Source organism: Ylistrum balloti, unplaced genomic scaffold (genome assembly GCF_031769215.1).
Source record: "Ylistrum balloti isolate Yb309-2 unplaced genomic scaffold, AGI_CSIRO_Ybal_v1 Utg369898, whole genome shotgun sequence".
Lineage (NCBI taxonomy): Eukaryota > Metazoa > Mollusca > Bivalvia > Pectinida > Pectinidae > Ylistrum > Ylistrum balloti.
Genome location: NW_026782027.1, coordinates 264433 through 290028, shown reverse-complemented (window position 1 = coordinate 290028; position 25596 = coordinate 264433). Strand labels below are relative to the sequence as shown.

General features: G+C 33.3%; 1 protein-coding gene and 1 long non-coding RNA gene across 3 annotated transcripts in view; one reads left to right on the top strand and one right to left on the bottom strand.

Moving 5' to 3' along the window:
* The window catches only part of LOC132546607 (uncharacterized), a 123717-nt gene that overhangs the window by 62614 nt on the left and 35507 nt on the right, over window positions 1-25596 (top strand). The window lies entirely within an intron of this gene.
* LOC132546589 (polycomb complex protein BMI-1-like) overlaps window positions 1-25596 on the bottom strand; it is a 60096-nt gene that overhangs the window by 25673 nt on the left and 8827 nt on the right. The window contains exon 2 of one of the 2 annotated variants that reach the window (XM_060210311.1): window positions 20344-20440. The gene's annotated coding sequence lies outside the window, so the exon portion shown is untranslated. Of the gene's footprint in view, window positions 1-83; window positions 188-20343; window positions 20441-25596 lie in introns of those variants that run through there. The other variant, XM_060210312.1, reaches the window with a different exon arrangement.

Genomic DNA, 25596 nt, shown 5'->3' with positions numbered 1-25596 from the left:
ATTGTGATTGTAAAGATATCATGTATATGTATGTGTCTATGTGTGTATGTTACATAAGATTAGGTTTTAAACGTTTACCGCACCAGGCTTCACTGTGTGGTAGAGTTAACATTATCTGGGATATAAAATATGGCAGTACATCCGAAGGGGCCATATCGTAATCATAATCTCCCCAGTCATTCACTTGCACACACAAAGATGAATAAAAACACGGGGATATAAGTCGGCTCAAGTGAATCTACTGGAGAAAGACGTCACTGCGATTGTAGGGAGTTGTTTTTAAGTACGGCGGTTAGAGGTTTCAAGTGAGGCCCGCTGGCGTGAACTTGAGGAACAAGACACTCCACAATATCAGTAGATCACGCACCTCCCGCCTAAATACTTCAATTTTCTCCGATTTTGAACAATATACAAAGGCTTGCATTAATGAGATTGTTTTCACGCTAGGTTTTGTCACACATATATGGTCTTAACATTCGCATAATGATGTAACATTTAAATATTTTGATAATAGGGTTGTCGTTATGTTTGTCAATGATGTGAACTAATCACCTTTGAGCGGTATAAATGTAAATAGAGAAATCGTAACATCCATATTTATTGTTTTATTGTTAAAACACATGATATCCCCCTCTCCCTTATCTCTTTAAAAATCATCAATGTATTTTTAAACTTTAATGTACAACCACATGTCCTCAAACAGTTTTCAGATATCACTATATAAAAATCCGAGTAAATGTATGAACGCACATCGATTGTTAACTGTTATACAATAAAAACACAAGTGCAGCCGTTGTTCATATTTATTCTGACTCACACCAATGACACCACCACACATAAGTACAAAAATTCAGAGTATTGTTGAATGTTACTCTTCGCATCCGTATGACTACCATTCAATATGAATTGACCTGTCAAAATTGGACCGCGTTGTTCCACAAGCTTATCACACTATTGCCGATGACACTAACACTTAAGCTACTGCCTTCATAAAGGGTAGTTATTTGACACTAAAATGAGTGAAATTTACCTCGCACAAGGGCAACATCAAATCTAAAATGAAGTTCGAAGAAAACACATGTTTGCATGCCACCAACAAGACTTTGGAATACTTATATTGGGTTTTCTGCGAACGTGTGTGTAGGTGTCATCAGTAGTCATGTTATAAGCTTGTTAAGGAGGGGGGTTAGATTTTAGGAAGTCAATTCATATCTTACGGTCGTCATAGTGATATCATTGTGAAAAATATATTTCTCTGTGTGATACAAAGTTGGACATCTATGATGCTCATAAGTTTTCCTGTTGGTTCCGTTGACATATACTTTGTTTTCATTTGAGAACGTGGCATTACTTACTCGGATTGCCCAAGATTTACATGGCGGGTGTCGTCGATGAAGCATATGACGCTTACTCTTCTGGAACACAGTTTTATTCTTCTTGTACATTTTAGGGAGTCATCGGGTCAATATTTTTGTTGTTCATATTTTGCCCTACTTTTAGTGAATTTGAGATTTGGTTAGGATTATACTGGCATGTTGGTATTTCCTTGTTGTTTTATGGTCCATCATCGATTTAAAGGAACCAAAGAATTTGAATATATAAACAATGAAACAATCAATTCTACCCATATTAAGGAACTTGAAATCTGTGGACATAATAATTCGATCATAAAATTGAATGAAAGAAATGAAAATATATTCGTGAAATATATTCAACTAAAAGCATTTAAAATTTAGAGCATTTTATTACGACGCTAAAGTAGATAAGTGCATGGGCTACTTTATATGCGGTTGTGTATATATGCTATGAACTTACAGTGACATCTTTTAATTTAGTGAATTTCTATTCTATTTTCGGCAATATTTAAATATCAAATACGTATGATATTTTTGTCTATTGTTAGCGATGTTAAGATTCACAAGTGAAAAATCGTTGCTTCCATGATATAAAAGTGCTGGTGTATATACAATATTAAGCACGACTGAAAAAGCTGGCAGTCATACAATTTTTGCGGAACACTTCTAATAAGAAATGAATGTTATTTATTTGGTCCATTTAAAAGACACATTCATTTATACTTGTCACCTGGATGTGAATATATAAACTTACAAACAATACACCGACAAGAATGTCTTGAAACATATTTCATCTCATTAATCAGGACATCAAATGAAAATGCCTCGTGATTTTCAAATTTTAATCTACAACATTTATCCATAAATAAAACACATGATAAAGAAATGAATTAGTATTTACCTAGATGTATCTTAAAGACGAGCATACACTTATAAATTAACACAACACAATATATTTATAAATGTCTTATCTGTGTTGGGTATGTCAAAATTCTCCGTTGAGTATCATATCTGATTGATATCTAAAGCTTCAGGTTTCAGTATGCGGAAATGACCAGTCATGTGAACTTCAAGTGAATAATTACATTATTATACATTTTATAACGTTGTAAATTATAATATCTAGATACGGGATAACAAATGTGCTAAAACATAAGCTTAAAGAACTGGATGTACATAGGGATATGACAGATTGCACAAGTGAATAGCACCGTTCAATACAAATTCAGAATTGGATACAGCAGAGTCAAGCAATGACTCGACTGTATCACATAGCTGTTTCGTCCTTCTTCGACTCTTCAGTTAGCAAATTGAATAAAGCACTTATGTTCAAATTTCAAAGATAATACAAAAACATACAAATGAATAGCACCTTTATAACCAAATTCAAGGTTAGATACCGTATAGCCAAACAGTGATCCTCTTTCTAGGACTCGTCAGTGATGCTAAAGACCTAGATTTTGAAGGAAACGGGGCATATGAGGGTGAAATGAAAGTTCAAAACCTAGATAGGGAGATACACTAGGCCTCTAATTAAACAAATTCTGTGATTTTCATATATATGGTAATTTAGAAAAAAACCAAGTAAAGTACATGTGTTTATTCTGATCCGAGTCGCAATTTGCCATGAATTAAAACAGATGGAAATAGATAATGGAAACTTCACTATTTCGTGACACCAAAGAGTTTGAAATAAACATAATACATTATTGATATTACTCTATAAATAGATGTACTCAACTTGTACTTAACCCTAATGTAAACATGACTTTGATGGATTTATCAAATTTCTTTTTTATCATGAACAGTCATATTCTCAGTTTTCAATTATTCAACAAAGTATTGCATATCAGTTGGAGCGCATACCTATCATATAGATAGTGTGTTAATGCATATTTATACGGTTATGATGGTGTTCTTTATATTATTTAAATTATGTTCATAGTGTTAGCCCATCTTTAATATATCTTGAAAGATTAATTTCACGTGAAACATATTTTTGTTTCTGATTTCGTAACTCTCGTTTAACCTTAATTTCGCATAAAAGCGAGATCAATAGCGGTACTGATTCGTAGATGTTGTTTCTAAGCTATTTTCATTAAACAAACAAATGAAAATTAAAGTACTGCAAAGCATGCAATACTTTTATTGTTAAATGAGCTTTTTTAGCTGTTTCATGGAAGTTTAAAGGTTATTGTGAGATCTAAGGATTGTCCTTGTAATTATTATCTTACCTTCTATCAAATTTGAAATTAAGAAAATTGTTGAAATATATACAGCATTTCAGCGAAAACTCGATAGCATTCGTGATTTTGTGTAATATAAAAAGCCATGTTTGTAAACAAGATAATAATACGTGGATTCAAAATATCAAAGTGTATTAGGAACCTGATACGTAAGATTGGTTTTTAACCAAATGTAACATTTTTTCTTTAAATATCGCTGACGGTGACACGTAAATTTCAAAGTATATGATTACTAATATCTCTAAGTATTCTACAACCGGGGTATAAAACATTTTGCATACAAAGATATTATCAATCACGTTTTTCATTACTTCGTCCAAATGTGTGGAAATCGGTAACGTGTGATTTTGACTTCATATGTCCTTGATGTCAAAGTCGGCAACAAGCTTTTGCAGCGTAACGTGTATTGTCTTCGATAAAGAATGACAGTAAATATGTATATACAAGAAAGTATGTATAAATGCATTATTATTAAGATAGCTAACTTTAGTAAATCCAAAACTACAAAGAATATCTGATTGTCCTTGGTAACATTTTGTTTAATCCAAATATGATAACACGCTTTTCTGAAATAATCGATATCAGAAATACAATTTGAAATATTGATGACAAAAGAAAATAAATAGCGGTAAAAATTTGAAATTATATTATCTATTAGCATTCAATTATTGTTTAGGTTCTTCATAATATACATGAACTTTTTGTGTGTGCATATTTACTACTTACACAAAAAAATTTCTACCATGTACATTATATTAAAATAACAGAAAATGGAAAGTTCCAAACGATGACAAAATGGAAAATAATGCTTTCCATTTGTTACTTTCTGCAATAACACATAAACGGGCCGTATTTGCAGATACGTAGAACATACATTTTAAATATTTATGTCATGACACCATCGTTTATATGTAGCATTCGTTGTTCTACGATAACAATAAACTGAATACAGAAATGTATTATTTTTTTCTAAAATGTTTTATTGTGTCTACTGTTCTTGAAGTTTGAAGGTTTGTCACGTACGCGGATGTTCTAGGATTTATGTTTATTGTTCTTATGCTATGACGAAAACAAGTTCAAAATGTCTTTCCAAATATAACCTGACAATGTTGATGATGTAATGAATCATCCGTAATGTAATATTGACATTTATGTTTTGATCACATTCATGGTATTTTATGGAAGAAGCAAGACGTCAAACAGCATCATTATTTCACAAAAGTATTTTAATTAGAGATACTGAAGTATAGCTATACCCGAATGATGACACAAGGATATCAAAATTCTTTCTGAAATGTGTTTCCATAGCAGGTGTAACACATAGACATCTGACCAACGTAAATAACTATTCGTAAAACCTTACCAAAAATGTGTTTTACCAACGTTAACATAACATATCCAAGATTCGTAATCTCGCCACGCTTTCATTAAAAATCCATTACGTCGTAAAACACGTGTAGGTTATTTTCCGTGAATCAATCATTTGCTCATAGCATGGACAAAATATCACTATAAATTCAATAATGACGCAATGGTAAGTGATTAAAACATTATCTTAATTTGCTCTACTAATCCGTAAGTTTTCACGCTGCTAATAGTTATTTATATTATGTGCGTGATTATTTACCATAACAATATATTCTGTCTTTACCATAGAATTTCAAATGATATATATATACAATATATATACACATATATAGCAGAAATTTTAAGGTTGTGGTGTCTAGATGGTACGAAAGAAACCGTGTGTTTTTTCCTAAGATGGAAGATATCGAAACAAAAATAAGCATTTACATGTAAGTACAAAGGTACGTGTAAATCCTCAGCAATATAACACAAGGTATCAGAGAGTGTGAATCAATGCAAGGAAAACGGGAATTATCTGCAGATAATGTGTAGCGATTAAATGCGATATATATTCGAACGAAATAGAGCAGAGACAATCTGCTCATCCAGGATCAACGTGGTCGGCTTTTGTTTCTATTACCGCCAAGATATACCGGGTTCCCCACCAGCTACCTCACACGGACATGAAACATTGCCAACAAAAGCACGGCATAAATGCTATTGATCGTCCATGGTACCAACACAAGCATTATCTGCCGAGCTCTTACATTTCCTTTACAAGATAACAGGCGCATTCCTCGTCTACATACACGAAACCATAAGGTTCCACATATATCTTAATGTTAAATTAAAACAGTAAAATGCTACTGCAATATGTTTCATTGCCACTATTTACATGGATGGGTCAATTTTCTCTCTCAATATTGACCATATTGTTGATATTGTCCTTGAAACATGTTCCCAAGGTTAAATCATATTATCTCGTAACAGCATGTTCGTTTTACGTTGATGCGGAAGTACAGGCTCACCGTAGCCAATGTTTCGTTTGAAATGAGATCAATTGAATGAACAGTGGACGGATAGGAGTTATAGACACGTCTAAGAGTAAGCGCTGTTAGCATTTTTTAAAAACTTTTAACAGCTAACTCAAAGGTTCATGGAACAAGGTGGTTCATGGCGTGAAAATACCAATAGTTTACATGGCACACATGATAGTAACTGTCCGTACAGCTGTTGCTTAATTTTGTATTTTTTAAAAGTTTGCATGACAAATTTTATTTTTTTGTACATTCTCCTGAATATAAATAAGTATACATCACCAAAAAAGAAACATCATTTGTAATCTGGATGTACAAATAGTTTACATGGCACACAGGCGTTTGGATAGTAGCTGTCCGTACAGCTGTTGCTTAATAATCTACTTTTTTTTAAAGCATGACAAATTGTATTTTTTTTACATTCTCCTGAGTATACATCACCAAAATAAGACACGCCATTTTTAATCTAATCATAAAGTGATATTGTAAAACTTCTTTTTTATTTAGGATTTGCATGAAATGTTTAGAAATTTGTTTCCTTTTAAAGGACCAAACGTATTACAAGATTAAGTATTTAAGATCAAAAACCCCTGGGACGGTATTACATGGTTATCCTTATCTTTACCTTGACTTTACATGATCATTATGTACTTTTTGTAGTTACCTATAACGGTCACTTAGTGTAATCTTATCCGGGAAATCGATATAATCTTTGTCATAAAAATTGAATTAACACAAATTGTACATCAATTAAAAAAATATATCAATCAAGAAAAGCTGTTTTGATCCTTAACACTTACGTATAGTAACTGACATTCTTGACATCAATAAACTATTTTTTCATATCATTATTATCACTCCATGAGTTAATGCTAATGTGTACGGTATAATATAAAAGTTAAGGTATGTAACATAACGTATGACATTATTATAATATTAATATATTGCTGGAAGAGTATACCAGATGTGCATTATAATTATATTATACATACAGAATGTATATTAGCTGATATCTACATACGTATATTTTCCTCATAGAAGCGAAATACATACATATACACACATATATTAGTCATTAAGTTTAATATAATGTATGTGACATTTTATTATTGGAGAACCTAATAATCATAATATACCAGATGTGGTTTGCTAGGAAGCACAACTGGCATTAATTCAAACCTGTTTTACTGTTATTACAAATAAGAGCTTACGCGAGATACCATTGACACAGGCCTACAGCTGGTACATTATATTAATACGTATCCCATATCTATCTATCGAGAGTTGGGCAGCTTGCTTTCAATAGACCGTGTCTTGATGTAATGGTTAGAAGACTATTCAATCTGTAGTTTTGGTTTTAATTTACAAGTGCCCTACAATTCATGGTTGATGCCATTTCGAATAAGTTATTCTGCTAATGATGTGTATACCTTTAAGAAAGAGAGAGGTGTATCAAATACTGTATAAATAATTAACTTTAGAAAATTTATTTTCATTTGTTTTAAGGGCACTCTAAAGTTACGGATGTTCAAGAATCAGGAAATTGTATTTCAATCCGACATGATTTCTTAGTACTAGTTTTTTTTTTAAATTTTTTATTGTTCTTTTTTTGTGGTGTTTTGTATCCAGGTAATTATGTACCTATGAAATACACGTTCTGAAATATCAAGATATTGACTCCCAAAAAAACATGATTGCATAGTATTGACATTTTCTACACATCTATTCTCTTATGTTTATAATATTGCAATGTACTTCAAACATTTAAAAGACAACGTCACACGATTTTATTTGTTCCATATCTAACAAATGTGTTTGTTAATAAAAATATAAAACGTTTTATTTGTAATGAATGAGTTAATAATATGCAAATTCAGAAAAATGTTATATTATTTTTCCATTTGCATACACGATAATCCTGTTCTCTGTTTCTTGCAAATTGATGTGCAATTCAAATATGTTGATGTTCTCAACTCATCGTATGTGTTATATGTTAACCTTTAATTTCTTGATTTCAATAATGATTTCATTTTATACGAATATCAAAGTAATTCGATCAAATAATAATGGAATGGCTATCAAGGCGACTTTGCTTTTTAACTGTTTTATAACAGTATAACTAAAATGATATACGAATTAGTCGGACGACATATCTGATTCCATACAAAACAGTTTGCCCTAATCACACAAATTAGGTACGAGTATGTATAAACTGGTGTATTCGATGTTACCATCAAAGTAATCGACAAAGGTTATAGTATGTGTTCATCGTTGCAGAGCAAAAGTTAAATACCTATATTTCAATCATGGAGGTTGCCATATGCTGAAGGATGGATATCCGTAAAAGTGGAATGATCAAAACCATTTTCTTGCACGTGTTTGAATGCAAATAATGACTTAGATCCAATTTGTATATTACGTATTTACCACTTTTCTTATACAGTTTTCAAAAAGGTGGAGAAGGATTGTTTTCTCAAATGCAGAAAAAAGACTGAAGCAAAACAGATAAGCATCCCCCCTTATTTAATGAAAACGTTATTCTGTAATGGGAAGTGAAACGTAGGATTGGTTTTAGAATATATCAAATTCAATATTAAGTTTCAATTACGACAATTCAATAACTAAACGACTCCCTCAGTTCTCTAATTGCCGCGTTATAAATATCAAATATAGTGTTTGTTTTTACGTTATATCTAATATCAGTTCCGGCAGTTATATCCGCTTTGCTAACAAGTATTGGAGTTCGACAGCACGTAACGTAAACATGTGCAGTGGAGCAGCACCAAAATGCCCAGGTGATGTACCTATCACGCCTTGTGCAATTAAACCACTCGGATTCAAATTCATTCTAGAGTATACATCGAGAACATTTCTTTCACTGCTACAGTGAAAATACGATGGAGGATTTTCTCTTCATTGCTAACTACTCGGTGTGGATTACCCCAAGCATCATATTATCAGCCGTTGTAAAAGAAATGTACCTAGATGCTGATCTTGCTGTGGTTCAAGGCCAATAAAACACAAACAATTGTATCGGATATGTTGCCTCATTCCTTCGCTGAGCCCATTATCAACCCTGCATCGTCAGGTGTTGCAGTTGACGGGAAGGAGTAATGGAGGCGGCGTTTCGTTACTAGTTCCCTACAAACATGTTCTCTCTTTGCTCTAGTAAATTTGAAAGCCAGGTTCCCAGTGTTCTGCATATCACACATACGCACTCTCTCGAATATCTGTTTTGATTGACAGATAGCGAAGCATCATCAGATATATTTCACATATATTGCGTGACCTTTGAACTCCGCAGATGTAGTAAACCAACACAGTAGTAGCAGAAGACATCTGTTCCCGTTTGTCCTATCATCAATACGTGAGGTATCATTGTATCATGAAAACACGTGGTCGCTCTAGTTCGCTGGTTTTCTAGGTTTTTATCCTAATTTAATTCAACACTACGTGAATAAGCCATTCAAATTATAAAGACAAACTATTTAACCTGATTTCCCAGCTTACTTGATACAACATCTTTATTATGTTACCTCAGGAATAAAATAATTATGTTAAACTTTGTGAAACTCATGACTGCGTTTATCTTACTTTAAACATTCAGCTATACATTTTTCTAAACCTTTTTCACAATAACATTAACGAGGGGAACGGTGTCATTGGGTATGATGTGACGAAGTTGTGGCAAGGGCAGTTTTAATATATGGATTACATTCAAATCGATCTATAACAAGTTCTATTGGAACATAAAAGCGTAGGCTGAAATGTTGATAATTCAATGTAAATTTATTGTTTCCTGAGCTGTAATTATATTATCAGAATTCATCGTAATTTCCAAAAAAATAGATAATTTGAAATGTCTACACTTTTCAAGTCAATAATGCTTTAAGAACATCTATTTTACTGAAAGGTCACAAGAGAATCTTATCATCACACAGTTTAATAATAAAACTTGTAAATCTGAAGTCATCTGACGTAACAGACAAATATTTGTTTTGGCTCGATTGAGAAGTTACGATTGCTGTCTTATTGCTACCTCCACACCAGGGTTTATTTTGGAGCCGAATTGATTTCAGGAAAAACAACGCGGATTCATGCTGCTTTAAACCCCTCCCACGCTTTAGTACCTCATGATCACTGACTAAGATATGGCATTGGATACGAATCATATTGATTTTATCCAAGAATTCCTCTGAAAAAGTTAAATTACAGAACAGAAATAGATACTTAAATGATATCAATGTACAACTCAAAATGGTATGGTAACTCATTCACATGTAACTTGATATCTCGATCTTCATCGGATAAAATACATATGACGTAGGAAATACCCTTCCATTGCAAACTGAAAAATAATTAATTTTCGTGGGAAAGTTATTTTCGTTCATTTCGTTGGCACTCTTGATCAATGATTTAATGTGTCCGTGAATTGATTAACAGATAAAAGTCGACATTGATTATAGCACTAGTGGATTTTGCGGGGAAGATTTATCCACGAGATCAATTGACAACGAAAATGAGTATTTAGGGAAAGCTGCGAAATTTGAGCACCACGAAAATATAAGATTTTACAGTATTGCTGATTGTCTTAACAAAAGCTGTGATTGTTTCAATGATGAAATAACCGATTTGTACCAAATTGTACATTTTAACTATAACTCGTTCTGTCGGTTACAAATTATAATCGCTATATGTTCATAATTTCAACATACCTACTTTCAATAAAGAGGTGTGTTCGTACACGCTATTTCGTTTCCAACTATATGTATCCCCTTCTCTATTTCAAACCTCGGATGCGTTGCATGAATTAAGTATAATTACACTTATTGCTTACAACTTACAAGTATCTATGCTCCAAGCTTTTAAATACCTTGATCAAAGCAGCAACCCTGGTACATACTATGTTTACTTTTGACCACGTGGACTTGTGGAGAAATCGTTAATTTTCTAGGGGGATTTATTTTCATGGATTTGGTGGGTACTCTTGATCAACGAATGCATATGTTCACTAACTGTTAATGCAGGCATTAGTAGATTTGTTGAGCTATATGTAACAACGAAATCAAGCGTCCACGAAATAGTAGTTGTTTTTAAAAAAAAGGAAAATTGAACCCCATGAATAGTTGCATAGTTTCACCAAACAATGCTCTTCAAAGCAAATGTAATTAAGTTACCATCGCGATTGTACCACTGTTTACAGAGATCGATGGAGTGAAATTATAATTAGACAGTCCGATTCCTTAGTGGATCTATATACAGAATTAAAGCGCGGTCCTACTTTTGTTGAGCTGTATGATGCCAGAAATAAAAATTGAATCGCAACGAGCGAGATATTAATTACCTGTACGCTGTACGTTCAAGGTATTTAATTAATATGTTCTATTGGCGAATAAAGTAACAACAAAATCCTTGTCTTTGAAGAAAAGTGTATAAATCTGCAGTGTAATGTAGTAAGGATATCGAAAATACACAGATGCCAAGGCAATCTGGTACAAATAATCACCTTAAACACATAAATTATTTACTTTAACTTCTATTTTTATGATAACGTCATAAATTCAAATATAATAACAACTTCATGTATCCATACATTAAATATTCTTTGATAAAAAGGAAATTACAATAAATGTTGGCAAATTTTCAGAACTAATTCCTCACACAAGCATACAATTCTAAAAACATGAAATCCTTTACCTTTTCAGACTAAATGGCTCTTATGACTCAACAAGTGCGGAATGTTGTTTGTGTTTTACCTTGGTCTAATGTGTTGATGTTATCAAAAACAGAATTTCAAACAATTAATTTCAAAATATAATTACTGAACCACTAACGACAGTTTTCTTCCTTTGCTTACAAGTGAGGAATGCCTGTGAATACTCTTTGATCGTTCTCGTTACACATTGCTATCTCCTTTCCTTGTGTACAGAACTGAAGGTCGTATATCATAATTCTTCCTCTAATTAACTTGGTCCTTTTCTTCATTGTTCAATTTGTTTATTTCATCCTTTCCAATGTTTTATGTTCTTGTCATTTCTTTAATACTGAAAGGTGTTGATGAATCGGTGCTACAGGCAGGACAGCGAATAATGTTTTTTTCATTGATGTTTTATTTCAGCTTCATAAATGTAAAACTTTTCTTACAATGCAGTTTACTATGTCTAAAACAAAGGAAACGAATATCATTAAAAGTTTTGATTTAATCATTTTAGTTCAATTAAATCCGTTATCAATATGCAGAAATGATCATAAACGCAGATGTCTTCCATTTTGTGTGTTTGATCTTTTTATATTGATCTAAGATGTATAATGTAGTGTTAGTAATGTTGACTTTGTTTATCATATGTATATACAAAATTGGTAAAAATAAATATTAATCAGTTTGTCGCTTTTTACTTTGCTGTTCTAGTCCTAATCACGTATTCTGCATGCACAATCAGAACAGAATGGTCGTTACAACTTTGTACGAATTGCCTCTGATCTTAAGGCTTAATATTGGCGGCAAGTGTTTAGCCAGATGGGTATAATGGTAATGTTTTCTGCTCTGAAAGCTTTAATAAACATCAAGAAAATAACAGCATGTCAACATATTCATAATCCAAACACAATTCCTATAAAACTAGGGTAAAATATGTACAAAAGATTTACATGGCAACTCCTACAAAGGACAATGTATGTACTACTTAATGTATATTTCTGAATTAATTGTCTTTTACAATATACTATTAATTTAGGTTTAATCAGGAATATTCCATGACAGTTTTCTTAATTCACTATTGTGATTTGACATTGAAATATCTACATGATTATTCAGCTAATTAAGCAGCTATTTAGTTTACATGCGGCAATTGAAAACAAACATCTCCCTTGATAACGACCGTAGATCAAGTCAAAGATTTACAAATAAAAGACATACAGGTGGTGATGTCTTTCGATATAAAATTTATATATAAATAGTTTAGTAATTCCATGTTTATAAAGTAAGAATCGCGATAATTACAACGAAAGAACTTGGCACAGTAAGGAGCATTGGCATCGTGAATTGTATTTGCGTCAAGTTATCTTATAACATTTTTGACCGACACATTGACGACTATAAAAATACAAGTCAATTTAATTAACCCTTCCATCTTTTATCATCCAGTAATGTAAGATTTTCAGTCAACATTCAGCATTATTTACAGGAATCGTAACATTTGGAACAGAGTTTTGAATATCAAAACGGCTGTTACTCTCCAGATATCACGCTAATTTTGTCCTTTTCCCTTCAGGTTCAGCAAGGTATAAACGATCAGGATATTTATAATATCAGGGAAAGGACAAGGCCGATACTACAACGATAAAACGAACCAGTCTCCAAACAAAACGAAAGGAAAAATGAAATTTAGTTAAAAAAAAAAAAGATGTTTATGCAACATGGTAACTCAGGTTGCTGTTGACTTTTTTGTTTTAAGTGGTGTATCTAGTAATCAAGTTGTAGGGGTGAGAATGTGTGAGTGTTTGTGTGTGCTGAGTGGGGTGTCGGTTGGGGTGGGATTGTGTGGGTGGGGGTAAGGGTTGGAGTCAATAATGAAAGACTACATGTCATCTTTCTTATTTTTTCGACTACATACTGATAACCCATGGAAGCTTTTTGACGGTGATATGGATGAAAACCATCTCAAAACCTAAGTTATATATCATGGTTAACCACAATGTGAGGCTCTACTGTTTACCTAGGACTGTATCAGTATGTCGTCAATGATTTTAATGCTTACTGTCGTGCGAGAACTGATTACTTATTTCACCACAGTAGATATAAAATAGTTTTATACTTTTTTGTCATTATTAAAGACACAAGATTGAATTTGTGCATGATATCATACCATATGTATTCGTGTATAAGTTAATATACATCACACCAAGTTCACTGACACGTCGACAATCTAAAAATATCATATTTGTATCATAGTTGTTTTTCACTCTATTCAGCCTACACGCAGACTGGTGATAAAAGACTCGGGAAACATTAGAAAATTTCAAATGGTTTTTAATGATTCTCGGATTTTCAAAACCTCACAACATACGTGTTACGGGGAGACCAATAACAGCTTTTAGATGGAGTGATGCTGGCAGCACTAGTAGCTCAACCTTTACATCACAACTAATAATGTGACGATAATTACATGAATGCAGTATGTTATTTTATAAACTAGGATTGTAATTTGTCTCTTGAACGTAGTAGACAGTTTAAAAACAATTCTAATTGGCTGATAACTTGTAAATTCGCGAAATGCTTGATTTTGTTGCTTTGATCTGCAAGACAACAGTAAATTCAATAATGTTACGAATGTTCACTCTGTTATAACCTATCGTTAAATACAACGTTAATCGTAGCAAGATTCGCAAATTCATTCCTTGCGATAAAGCAAAGACTTTCGCAATTAAAAAGAACACATCGTTATATAACAAAAGCTTTTCCAATCAGTAAAAAAAATCGTTAATTTTAAATCATCGATACAAAATCGATAAAACATTGTCGATGTACATGAAAACGACGAACTTGTGCACAAGAACCTTCAACCTGTTCTTCTTGATAAAAGTAAATGTCATTGAACTCTAGATCATATTTAGGGAATTAGCTTGGGAACCCTAGTAAAGATCCAACAACTAAAGCATAAGTGTGTTAAAGTGACGATTTTTGATAACCCAAATACATAACTAAATAAATAAATATTCTCCTGAAAACATATACGTTATCGTTAATTAACTAACAAACAATTAAAAGTACACAGTAATTAAAACCGAGTAAACATTTTGTCCTCGTCTGTCAAGTACATAATACACATAAGCATTAAATCAACTCAGATTGAATTACTTCAAAATCCTACTAACAAACGAAAATTATAAAAGTTTTGATTTTTTTTCCTGAATATTTTTGGTTATATAATATAAACTTTATTTGTTTTACAACAATTGCGAAACAAGTTATTTAAACTTATACTAATCACTCTTGTTGGCCCGGATGTAAGCGCGCGATCAGAAAACCCACGCGGTCGGAATAAACCCCTTACCTTTTCACGGAAAACGTACACTGCGCCACCCGACATGTATAATCTCTACAGAAATAAAGGAAATCGTACTGACACGTACACAGAATCTGATTTCAAACCCGTTACAACGGAGGCAAAATACGAAAAAAAACAATTACACGGATACCCGTGAAAAAAAGAACGTGGCGATTACTATCATGTGTTCCGAAACGTATCTGACTTGTAAATCTTAGTTAAATTAAAAGTAAAGAGAGATAGCATTAGAACAAGATTAATAACGACCCAACCACCAGGTATATTTAAGTGTAGCAAACATGTCCAACCTCAAATCGTAAAGGGAAATATAATATTTTACGACAAGATAATTATAACGACCTTATAAGACCCCATAATCCATGTTGAAACTCAATATTTAGCGTTTATCTAACAACTATCGATATTCTCCATCGAAGTCGTGATATTCGGAACAAACCCTGGAATGCCGAATAAAATGCGAAATATCGAATATTTTGATTTGGGGAGTAGGGATGCTGTTATCTACATAATGAAAGTTCACAATAAGGACATCTTGAAATTGATATGTTTATGTTCTTGCTTAATGGTAAGTTGTACCTGTAGGTTACATCGGAGTAAGCGGCTAATGTAGAAGGGTATGTCGTATTCTCGATTTCAAATTCTGGCTGGTATCTGCAGTTGATACTGACAATACCTTCCTTGTTATTTAAAGACAAGGTACTTATAAAGTGTGATTTGACCAAACTTCGATAAATGCAGTCTACAAAAAACAAATTTGCGAAGAGAGGGGCACAGTTTGTTCCCATAAGTATACCAATAGTCTGTTGAAAGATGTTACCACTAAACTCGGCGACAACATTGTCAACAACTTCGATGACTTTGTAGTATGTATATTTTTTATGTTCCTTTGGGAAGTATACAAGACATAAAAACCGAATCAGTGATGCTAAAACGAGGATAGCTTTACGTGTTAAATGTTCACCTCGAGTAGGAGGTTTAGGTAGTGTGTCGGGGTAATTTAGTCCTGTGTGTGTACTTAAACATACGAAGGAAGTTGGATTAATATTACCTTCGTCTACAAAAAGGCATTGACGCCGACGTCGCGTGCTACGGATATACATAGAAAGATTACAATGTAAACGTGCATCACTTGCACACGTGTACGACACGCATGTCGGACATCACATTTTTGTTATTCTATCAAACTTACTATGAAATTAGATTTGTTCGCCAGATAAAATGTTAATTTATCCTACGTTTCCTTTACACCACTTTTTCATAACTGGAATCCGTATGTTTGTGTGTCTTTCATAACGTTTTCTTGAAAGGCATAATTTAGTTGAGACGTATAGACAATTTGCTACGGAACACCGTATTCCTCAAGGTTTTGTATTAAGCTGATATATAAAGGATGACCTAATAGATAGACAGGCTCAACATGGTGTGTCTATCGTATCACCCATTTATTGTATTCGTACGTATTTTAAGGAAGACTCTTTCAAATAACTTTGATTTATATTCCTGTCTATAAAAAGTATTATTTTCAATTGTCTTGGACCATAGAATGTTCGTTTTTGTTCGCTTCACGCTAATGACAATTACTCAACAACGGTTCACAAGACGCGCTTAATGGCAGCGCAGTATCACTTACGCTGTATTTGTGAGGTTTTTTACCCTTGATGAGCCGTTACCGGCAACCGACTGACACAATCATCTCGCCCAGGTAGACTAAACATTACTTGCTTCCTGTCAAAACAGATCAAGACAGAGATAAAACCTAACAAGGGGGAAAAAGTCTCACATTTCCGTATAATGGTAGCTTTGTTGAGCACACAAATCGCACAGATCATTCCGTTTTCGCACTCTATATTTAAAATTCTAACTTTAAGTCTATTGGTAGTATTTTTTGTCAAATGCGGAGGTGTTTCATGTATAGGGTTTGTGAAGTGTTGCATGTAAAGCTAGTCGACAGCGCGTAATAATCGCGTTGTGTTCTCCTTGTACTCTTAGACGGCGTTCGTTGGGACTGTATACGAGCCGATAATTGGTTTGATCGGGAGATATGTACTTAGCATGACGGAATGTTTCTCAACATACAAGAAATCAGCGCACGATTGTATCTCCGTTTTAAAAGTGGACTATCAGTTTTTTGTAAGCTAATCGGAGTATGTGTGTCAGATAAGAAACCTTGCGTCCGGATGGTGTATAGTTACGGCTCTTGGTAATTGATAAAACCATACACTGGAAAAATAACTAATTATCAACTTTTCTCAGGCAGCAAATTGTCCTGGGTATACAAGCAATATTTAAAAAAAAATATATGATTCAATAGTTTTACTATGTTTAAATGAAGGCAATTATGTATATTTTTTTCATTGAGAGATTATCATTTATTTAACATCAGCCTGAAAATAAGATCAGTCCTTTTTGCTTCAATGATCAGGGTAATGTGCAACAATTAATAAGTAAACAGAGAAAATGTTATCGTTCGATTCACCTATGCACCTCTATATCACTGCAAGATAGTCTTTCCGTGTAATTAAAGGACTGGAGTTGTTATTATTATATTCTCTTAACAAAATAATTCGGTTGTGTTATTTTAATGGAAGGAATGAGTCGGAATATTGTCACTTTAGAAAAAAAAAAAAAAAACGAAAAAACTCGAAGTTTCTTGGTACAGGATTAGTCTGAATACCATTGTTCTCAATGTTCATTGTTATTTCTCTATGCGTGACGTGTACTGTATTATATTGATGTCTTGCGACACTTTTGAAGTCATACTGAATTATGCATACTCTAAAGCTTATTATGTTAATAGCCCAAATTATCGCAATTTTGAGGGGGGGAAATCTGATGTTCTTTCATGAAGTAAAACATTTCAATGTATTTTGGCGATTTCCTTTCGTCGTCATTTTTGTTTCATTGAGTCAGCAAAATTGACATTTGGGTCAATGAAATTAACGGTCTGCTAGATGTGATGCATATATGAATGTCTTATGTTGCTATTGTGTTACACATCCGTATACTTGTTCCAAATGAGTTTCTGTTCCACAGTTAAGTCTAAATATTGTCATTACACCGAGCATTAAGTGACCCAAAATGACAAAATTATGAGGTTGATTATCATAAATTTCATACTATATCCATCAACGGTTTATTACAGACAATACTCTCAAGACCATAGGTTTTCACGGAACATTCATGCTTTTTAAAATAGTCTAGAGTCAAATTTTTCACATCAATGTCTATTTTTCAAATTGTAATCGCTGTTAGTTTTCGTGACTACACGTCAACATTATCCTTTTTCAATGCGTCGTGCGGTAACAACACGAATATCAAATTATTAATGTTATTGTTTTATAAGCCAACTAAAGGAATTATGTCGAGAACAATTAATCAAAGCGTATTTTATCTTTTTTCGTAAGTGATCGTCTTAAACGTCTAAGTGGTATTAAGGCTAAGGTTCACTCAGTCATTGTATAGAATGACACATTCATATTATTCGCATATTTCTAATAAATACCGCCTATTTATTTAATTAGGTTTTACAGGATCAAATTAAGTTGGCATTATATTTATGGAGCATACTTCTTGCGACAAAAAAGCGAATAATGATATCGGCATATAATACGAAAGAATACAACTGGAGTGTTTACAAAACAGTCGGTCGATATCAAACGATAATGATAGGTCGTTATTCATTCGTTTACTGCACATTATTTGCATTCCTTATAACATTGAAGAACTGTGCGATGAATACAGTCAAAGAGACCTGCTAGGTATCTTCAATGGCCATTCAATACACGTGCATTATATATCATTAGATTGCATGCATTTTACGTGTAACACGGTAGGTGGCTGTGCAGAACAGTGCTCGTGTCTATTAATGAGCACTGCTGCACATAATTTATTTTCAAAGACTTAATCAGGACATGTGTTCTTATTGATTAGTCAATTATTTTCTTCGAAATGATCTGTCTGTAGGTATGTGAGCGTGTGGGTTCATGTGCACTATCGCATGCATTATATTATACGATCTTTTGGCTTCCACGGTATCGCAAACACGCACGCTATAGTCGAAAACGCACGAGTATCTGCAACTGAAAACAACCCATCTGCTGCTGAGACTTTAAAAAAGTCTTCAGATCACTTTGAATTTTCCTCAGTCGCCCCTAGATTTCAAAATTTAGGCTCGCAGCATATCAAGAGTTCTACAAGGCGGAACAAGTTTAATTCTTTAATTTGTTTCGTTGTTTCTAATTATCAACTTGCATTAAATGTGTTATTCAGGAATGCGTCTTTTGTACAATCACTGGAATACTGTAAAATCGTAAATTTTCGCGAGGCTTTCATTTCCTTCTTTACGATTAATAATCAAAACGACATCAATTTTGTTATTTTACTAAATTATCAAACTAAGGTTTAATTGTATTATTAATCAACTTCTTCGAGTAGATTTACACTGCCCGCAAACTTAAGGAAAAAAGAAGATCCCTTGAAAATTAATTATAGTAAAGTGTTTTATCATGTGTATCAACACATACAACTGTAATCTAATCGGTGTGAGAATGGTGGTAACAAAGGACAAGCAATCACTCCCTGTATCTTCCAATTCATGCCACTGAGCATAGATTGAGAGAGATTTACTGAGAACACATAAAGGTGCTCTTCCCAATTCTATCGCGGGGCTTTAGATATGGTCTGTCAAACGGATGCTGTATGGAAGCATCACGACCTTCAGCGTTAAACAAAGTGATCAATACACTTGATGTTACAATACCACTTACACATACAGGACATGAAAAGCTTGATAAATTAGAATGATTTTATCAGAAAGACTGTTCAGTATAAATTTCCCCCATGTATATATATATCATATATAACAAAGACCCATTTAGTTACACCATGTAATACACATATGTGATTTGATGTATATGGAAAATACTTACATTTAACCGCCTACGGGTTCATACGTATAAATCACAGATGGGAAAACTTACCAAAGTCCGAGAGAACGAGTCGAACCTGGCGAGGCCGTGACAGTCTCCAGATTACGGAGGACTGATGAACGCGTTGGTCGGTCAGCTGCTCATTTTTTTAAAGTTGACTAAGCTGCATTGTATTCTATTTTGATTCATTGTTTAAACTGTTCCCGGATATATGTTGTGTGGTAAAAAATGCAATATCATTTTCCTATCGAGCGGCCGGGTCCACATGGCGTGCGGCAAGTGATGGTTTTATATGTGTGAAATTAAAATACTTATATATAGGGTTTATCTCAAAAACACTGAAACAAATTAACAAATCTTACCTCTTTATAGTATTTTCTTCTTGACCAAATCTTGTGATGGACACTGGTCAATTCACACCGCCTTGCATATCGTGCATCCTTGAGTCGCTATCCGCCTCTGCAACAATCATTGTGACGTCAGTACATTAACGATAATGACAATCTATTCATACATTTGGGCGTTATCCTGCGTAAACAGACTATATGAATGTCCTACTATGACAAAAGACCAAATGAAATGTTACACCTGGCATTCAGAATACTTATGAATGCCAATTGGAAACAACGTATTTCATGTCCGCCAGTTGGCATTTTTTATCAACTGTGCATGCCAGAAGAAATACTTTATTTCTTACACATTTTTCCAATATGTACTCATTTAGAAAATCATTTTTAACCCCGATAATTGATTGAATCAAGATCTGTTTATAGTAATCCTCTTCAATAGGTTTGGCGATGAATTAGACAAATACAAAACAGAAATTTGGTAGATATACGTATCTGTCAGCAGCGCGGTGTTAAGGTAAGTGTCTTACTTACATACATATATGTATGTAACGGTTGACATATCTGTTTGACTTTAATTCTTTATTCACATAACGCTGACTCGGGTTTTGGATAATTCGGTGCCAATGTGAGGAGTGTTTCTTTTCGCGTCGACATGATTTCACATACAATCAAAATAAAAAAAATGTCAGTAAACGAACGAGAGTGTCGACAGAAAAATCGTATAATTGAATTGATAAACTTAAAAATTATCTCTTAAAATTAAAATACATAAATTAATACATGTTTCTCATACTGATTCGGACTAACGTGCATCGTTTTTGAAAAGTCTAATCTGATTTCGCCAATTGAAATCGATCTATTGTAACTATCTTTATCATCGTCAAAGTTCCAAATCTTAATATTCATTATTGAATAGTTTTCGGTTAGTATTCGTTACGGATAATTACAAGGTATTGATTAGCGTGGGTGTAATAAAGCTTTCTTTAGTCTAGATTGCTGTATTGTATTATATTGTCAGAGATGTAATTAATTTTGAGACACTTATTCCGCTTTTATATCCTCAGTGCAAGAAGATAGAAATGTTTCTTAATGATGACACAGCGCTGTATGAAGGTCAAATGTGATATTAATTGAAGGCAAGAGAACACCTAGAGAAGCGTCATTCTGGTTTTTTTTTTTTTTTTTTTTACAATTTGCAACTTTCGGATAATAGATATATATCGAATACCAATTTAATTCTTGCTCTTTCCTGATTTAACCTTCGAAGTAAAACTTGAATAAAAAGATAAAGATGATATATTATTAAACTTTACAAATTAACATACAGGAGTGGTGCCATTTTATTACATATACTTGTAATTGAAGTCCTCTTGCGTAAAAATGAAATATGACCTTGAAACCTACTCTGGATATCGATAGCGTTCAACAGGATGCAACATGTGGATGTTTACTGGTGCAAACAAGGCCGGTATATCTCGGTCATATGAATACATGTGGGTGTTGTTGACATGTGTGACCAGGACAATACGTATATATCTTTGTACAGGACCCGGATGTCCGTTAGCTGACAATGTGCCGATAAAGACCAGTGCTTTCCGGAAAATATTCATTTTTATCTGTGTGCACTTAGTTTTAAAGAGTATAAACGAAGGTTGCTTCAAAGAACTTATTCTTAATCACAAAAAATAAAAGCTATTTTGTAAAGATGGACCTGCTCACAAATTCCATTTACTTTCAAAGGGTAAGCCTCTATCTTAACGGATAATGATTTCATCAACATATATAAAATATATGTTATCAATAAAAGAAGCACAATTTTTGAATGTATACAGTTAATCATATCATGGCTGGAAATTTTGTCCTTCAATAGTCTATTATTAGATTGTATAATGTACACAATTTCTGTTAACGACGTCAAACGATATGAATGTTAGAAAACATATATGACAGCTTTAATAATCATCTTGCCGTTTACTGTTATATCAATCATTTTCGTGGCGGATATATTTCCGTTGCGTGAGTTATTAATTCTAATTGTCGAAAACATAACCTCCACGAATTAGTTTTTTAGTAACTGTTAGCATTATTAGTAAGGCATCCGTTGGCTTTTTACTTATCACCGGAATTCAGGTTACACGTTTCGAAAAGAACGAAGTTTGAACAGCACAAAAAGTATGGTTTAATTTAATCAAAATTCCAGTTCTCTACGATACAAGGTAATGGTGAAGTATAAGTTACAAGTCTAAGATTGATTATACTGCAGCTTGTAACTTTTTATTCGGATTGCAAGAAAAAGTTTATCAAAAAATTATGCGATAACCGACAACCCGCGAAAATTACGTCATAAGAAGTGTAAAGTGTATGTGTCTATACGACATTGTTTGCCTATAAATGCCGAAGATTTTTTCTTCAAGTAGCGGCGGGCAATACACGCGCGAAAACATGTGGTTCTCGTTGGATCTAGATTGATTGAAACTGATACAAGCTGGCGAATGATGGACGATCTTCTTTAACAACTTTCGTAGACTGAACCGCTCGCTGGTCAACTCTCGCCGTCTTCTCGCGGGGTACGAAATCTAAGTATATAAACACTTTTCGGAACATTTTTGGCAGCAGTAATAAAATTCTGGTTCAGTTTGTGTCTGAGATAAATATTCCGGATATTTGGCATCGTTGTCGAATCTGTTTATAGACTCGACTAGGCCCAGATGAAATAAACGTTCTTTTTTATGATAATTGTTGTGCTATTAAGAAATAGTCTGACATTGCAGATTTACAAGCTCCATATTTCTGTAAAACATTATATTCATAGAGTAATTAAATTTCCTCGTTCTGGATTTAATCGATCCGTATTGCGAAAAGTCAGATCTAATAGAATTATTCATATCACCAATAGATTTTATATCACAATTTGATTTTCAATAGCTATAACTATGGTGATTTCCGGGAAAAAAAACTCGTAGGTCGAATATTTTATCACACAAAGTTGTCACTTATATATTTCTTTTATTGTATTTTAACGACTTGTAACCAACAAGTGTAGTTTGCACGCAACGTTTTAATTCATTATTAAAAGTACAGTCTTTGTCAGTAAGGGCCAAACGATATTCTCCGATCAACCAAGTCCAGACTATTTAGTAGTGCATTCAACTTCCAATGATATTTATTAATATATCTAGATTGTTGTCAATTAGCATGTACAGTACCCCAGGGAATTGTGTGTAGTCGGATGACTCGGGTCAGTGTACGAGCGGTCATTCGGCTGCCCAGTTACCTCTGAGGCATCGATATTCCTGTTTTGTTAAGAGCTGATGAAACAGTGCTCCTGAATACTATACTAACCACGGCATAAATCACTCATTAGCTGAGTTACAATATATACCTCCAGATACATTTACTCACCTATTTGTTTTTCGTCAGTCAACAATTGCGATTTGTGTAGTTATACATATGCAGTAAAAGTAATTAAGTCGTTGCCCCATTTCCAGTGGATGTTGGTTGATAATTTTATATACCTAACTTCACTCTTTTGCTATTTTTCAATTTTAAAAGATCTAAGTGAAGATTGTATAATTATAATTGTTATCTAGCTATTATCTTAAATGAGGAAACGGTATGTTCGTTGAAAAAAAAAATCTGTTTTGCCGCAAGTCCTACAGAATCTTGACAATGGAGGATGACGTCATAAAACATTATTCGACGTCACAATATAAACCATGTTTGTTGAGAGATTCTAAAATCTTGGTGGAGTACCTCGTTTGAATTTACATGATAGTCTAGGTAATATCATCGCATACTTAATCTAATAAGTAAAAATCTTTGACGTATTTCATCTCTTTTTCAATAACTTTTATTCTAATATTGCTTGGATAGATTTGAACAAATACTGTATGTATAGCTAGTAATTCTTATCATCAATATTGAAATTGGTGACGAAATTTTTGACACAAGGATTCGGACATTTTCATTCAATACCATTAGAGCCACTTAAACCATAATACTTTTTATTCGCATAATGTAATAACTTATGGATGAAAAAAAAAATAAAATTGAACACTTCTAATTCAGTCCAATTTTGTTTAATTTTATTCGCTAAGATATTAAAACATAAAAAGCAGTACAGGACTCTTGTATCAACAGGCTTTGCCATGTGCTGTATGCCATGAAAACATAGGATCACTACTAAATGTTATTTTATGCGAGGAGATAAGAGATCAATTGTAATATTCTCATGTTACATTCGCCCACGTGATTTCCGATTGATTGGTGTGTTCTCGTGTACAGTATAAGATATGCTATTATGACGTCATTTTTTGTGACGCAAGATGTTGAAAGCACGCGCTAGATATGTTGCTATCATATGATCGAAATCGTAAAACAGTGACAATGCTGCAAGCAAAATTATATTTAGCTTCGGGTTGCGTTTTCCTTAATTATATTCTCATCCCGTCTTTCGCTTTTTTCTATATTTTGTAAACTTTAAGTATTTCGCAGAATTCGAAAGACCAGACATGTAATTTGAAAACTCTTGCCGAATTTCCAACGTCACAGGGAAAACAATCTAGCGATGTGCATTTCTTGTACAGTACATGTACATCGTTAAAGACTCTATCGCTCCAACGGCAAATTAAACACTGTAAAAAAACAAAGATTAGGAAAGTATTCATTAGATCAATGTCTCGATAACGCAACGAAATAATTAATAAGTCGAAGCGTACACAACTCTAATGATGACCACACCTTTTGTAAATGTAGTAGGTTTCATTTGATTAAGAACTTCAAGTATTTTACTCTAAATGCCTCATTATATCGATATCCTAAAGTCTGTGACGTATGATCATTGAATACAAGACCCGAGCCAAGAAAACGCATGATTTGTTGTCATATTTGCGAGGAGATAATCAAATATATCATTCCACACACTATTATTGACCATTGAAGAAGGTTTACAAAATCCACTTCTCTAAAAATGAACCTTTTACAAAATCAAGCATCATTTTTTTTTATTTATTTAATCACGCGGCACTATCATTTGGCAGGTAAAATTTGAAAATTTATTTAGAGTACAAATAAGTTTTTATGTGTTGCCCTAATGTATTTCTATATGATGTTTTGAACAGAATTCTTTTAATCAATAAACACTAAATTCCTTTGGTTTATTTATACATAGAAAAAAATTTCTACGACAAAGGATGACATAGTTACAATATATCCTACCAAAGACTTGCATCGCGAAAACCAGACGTACGTGGTCTGGTGTTCTGA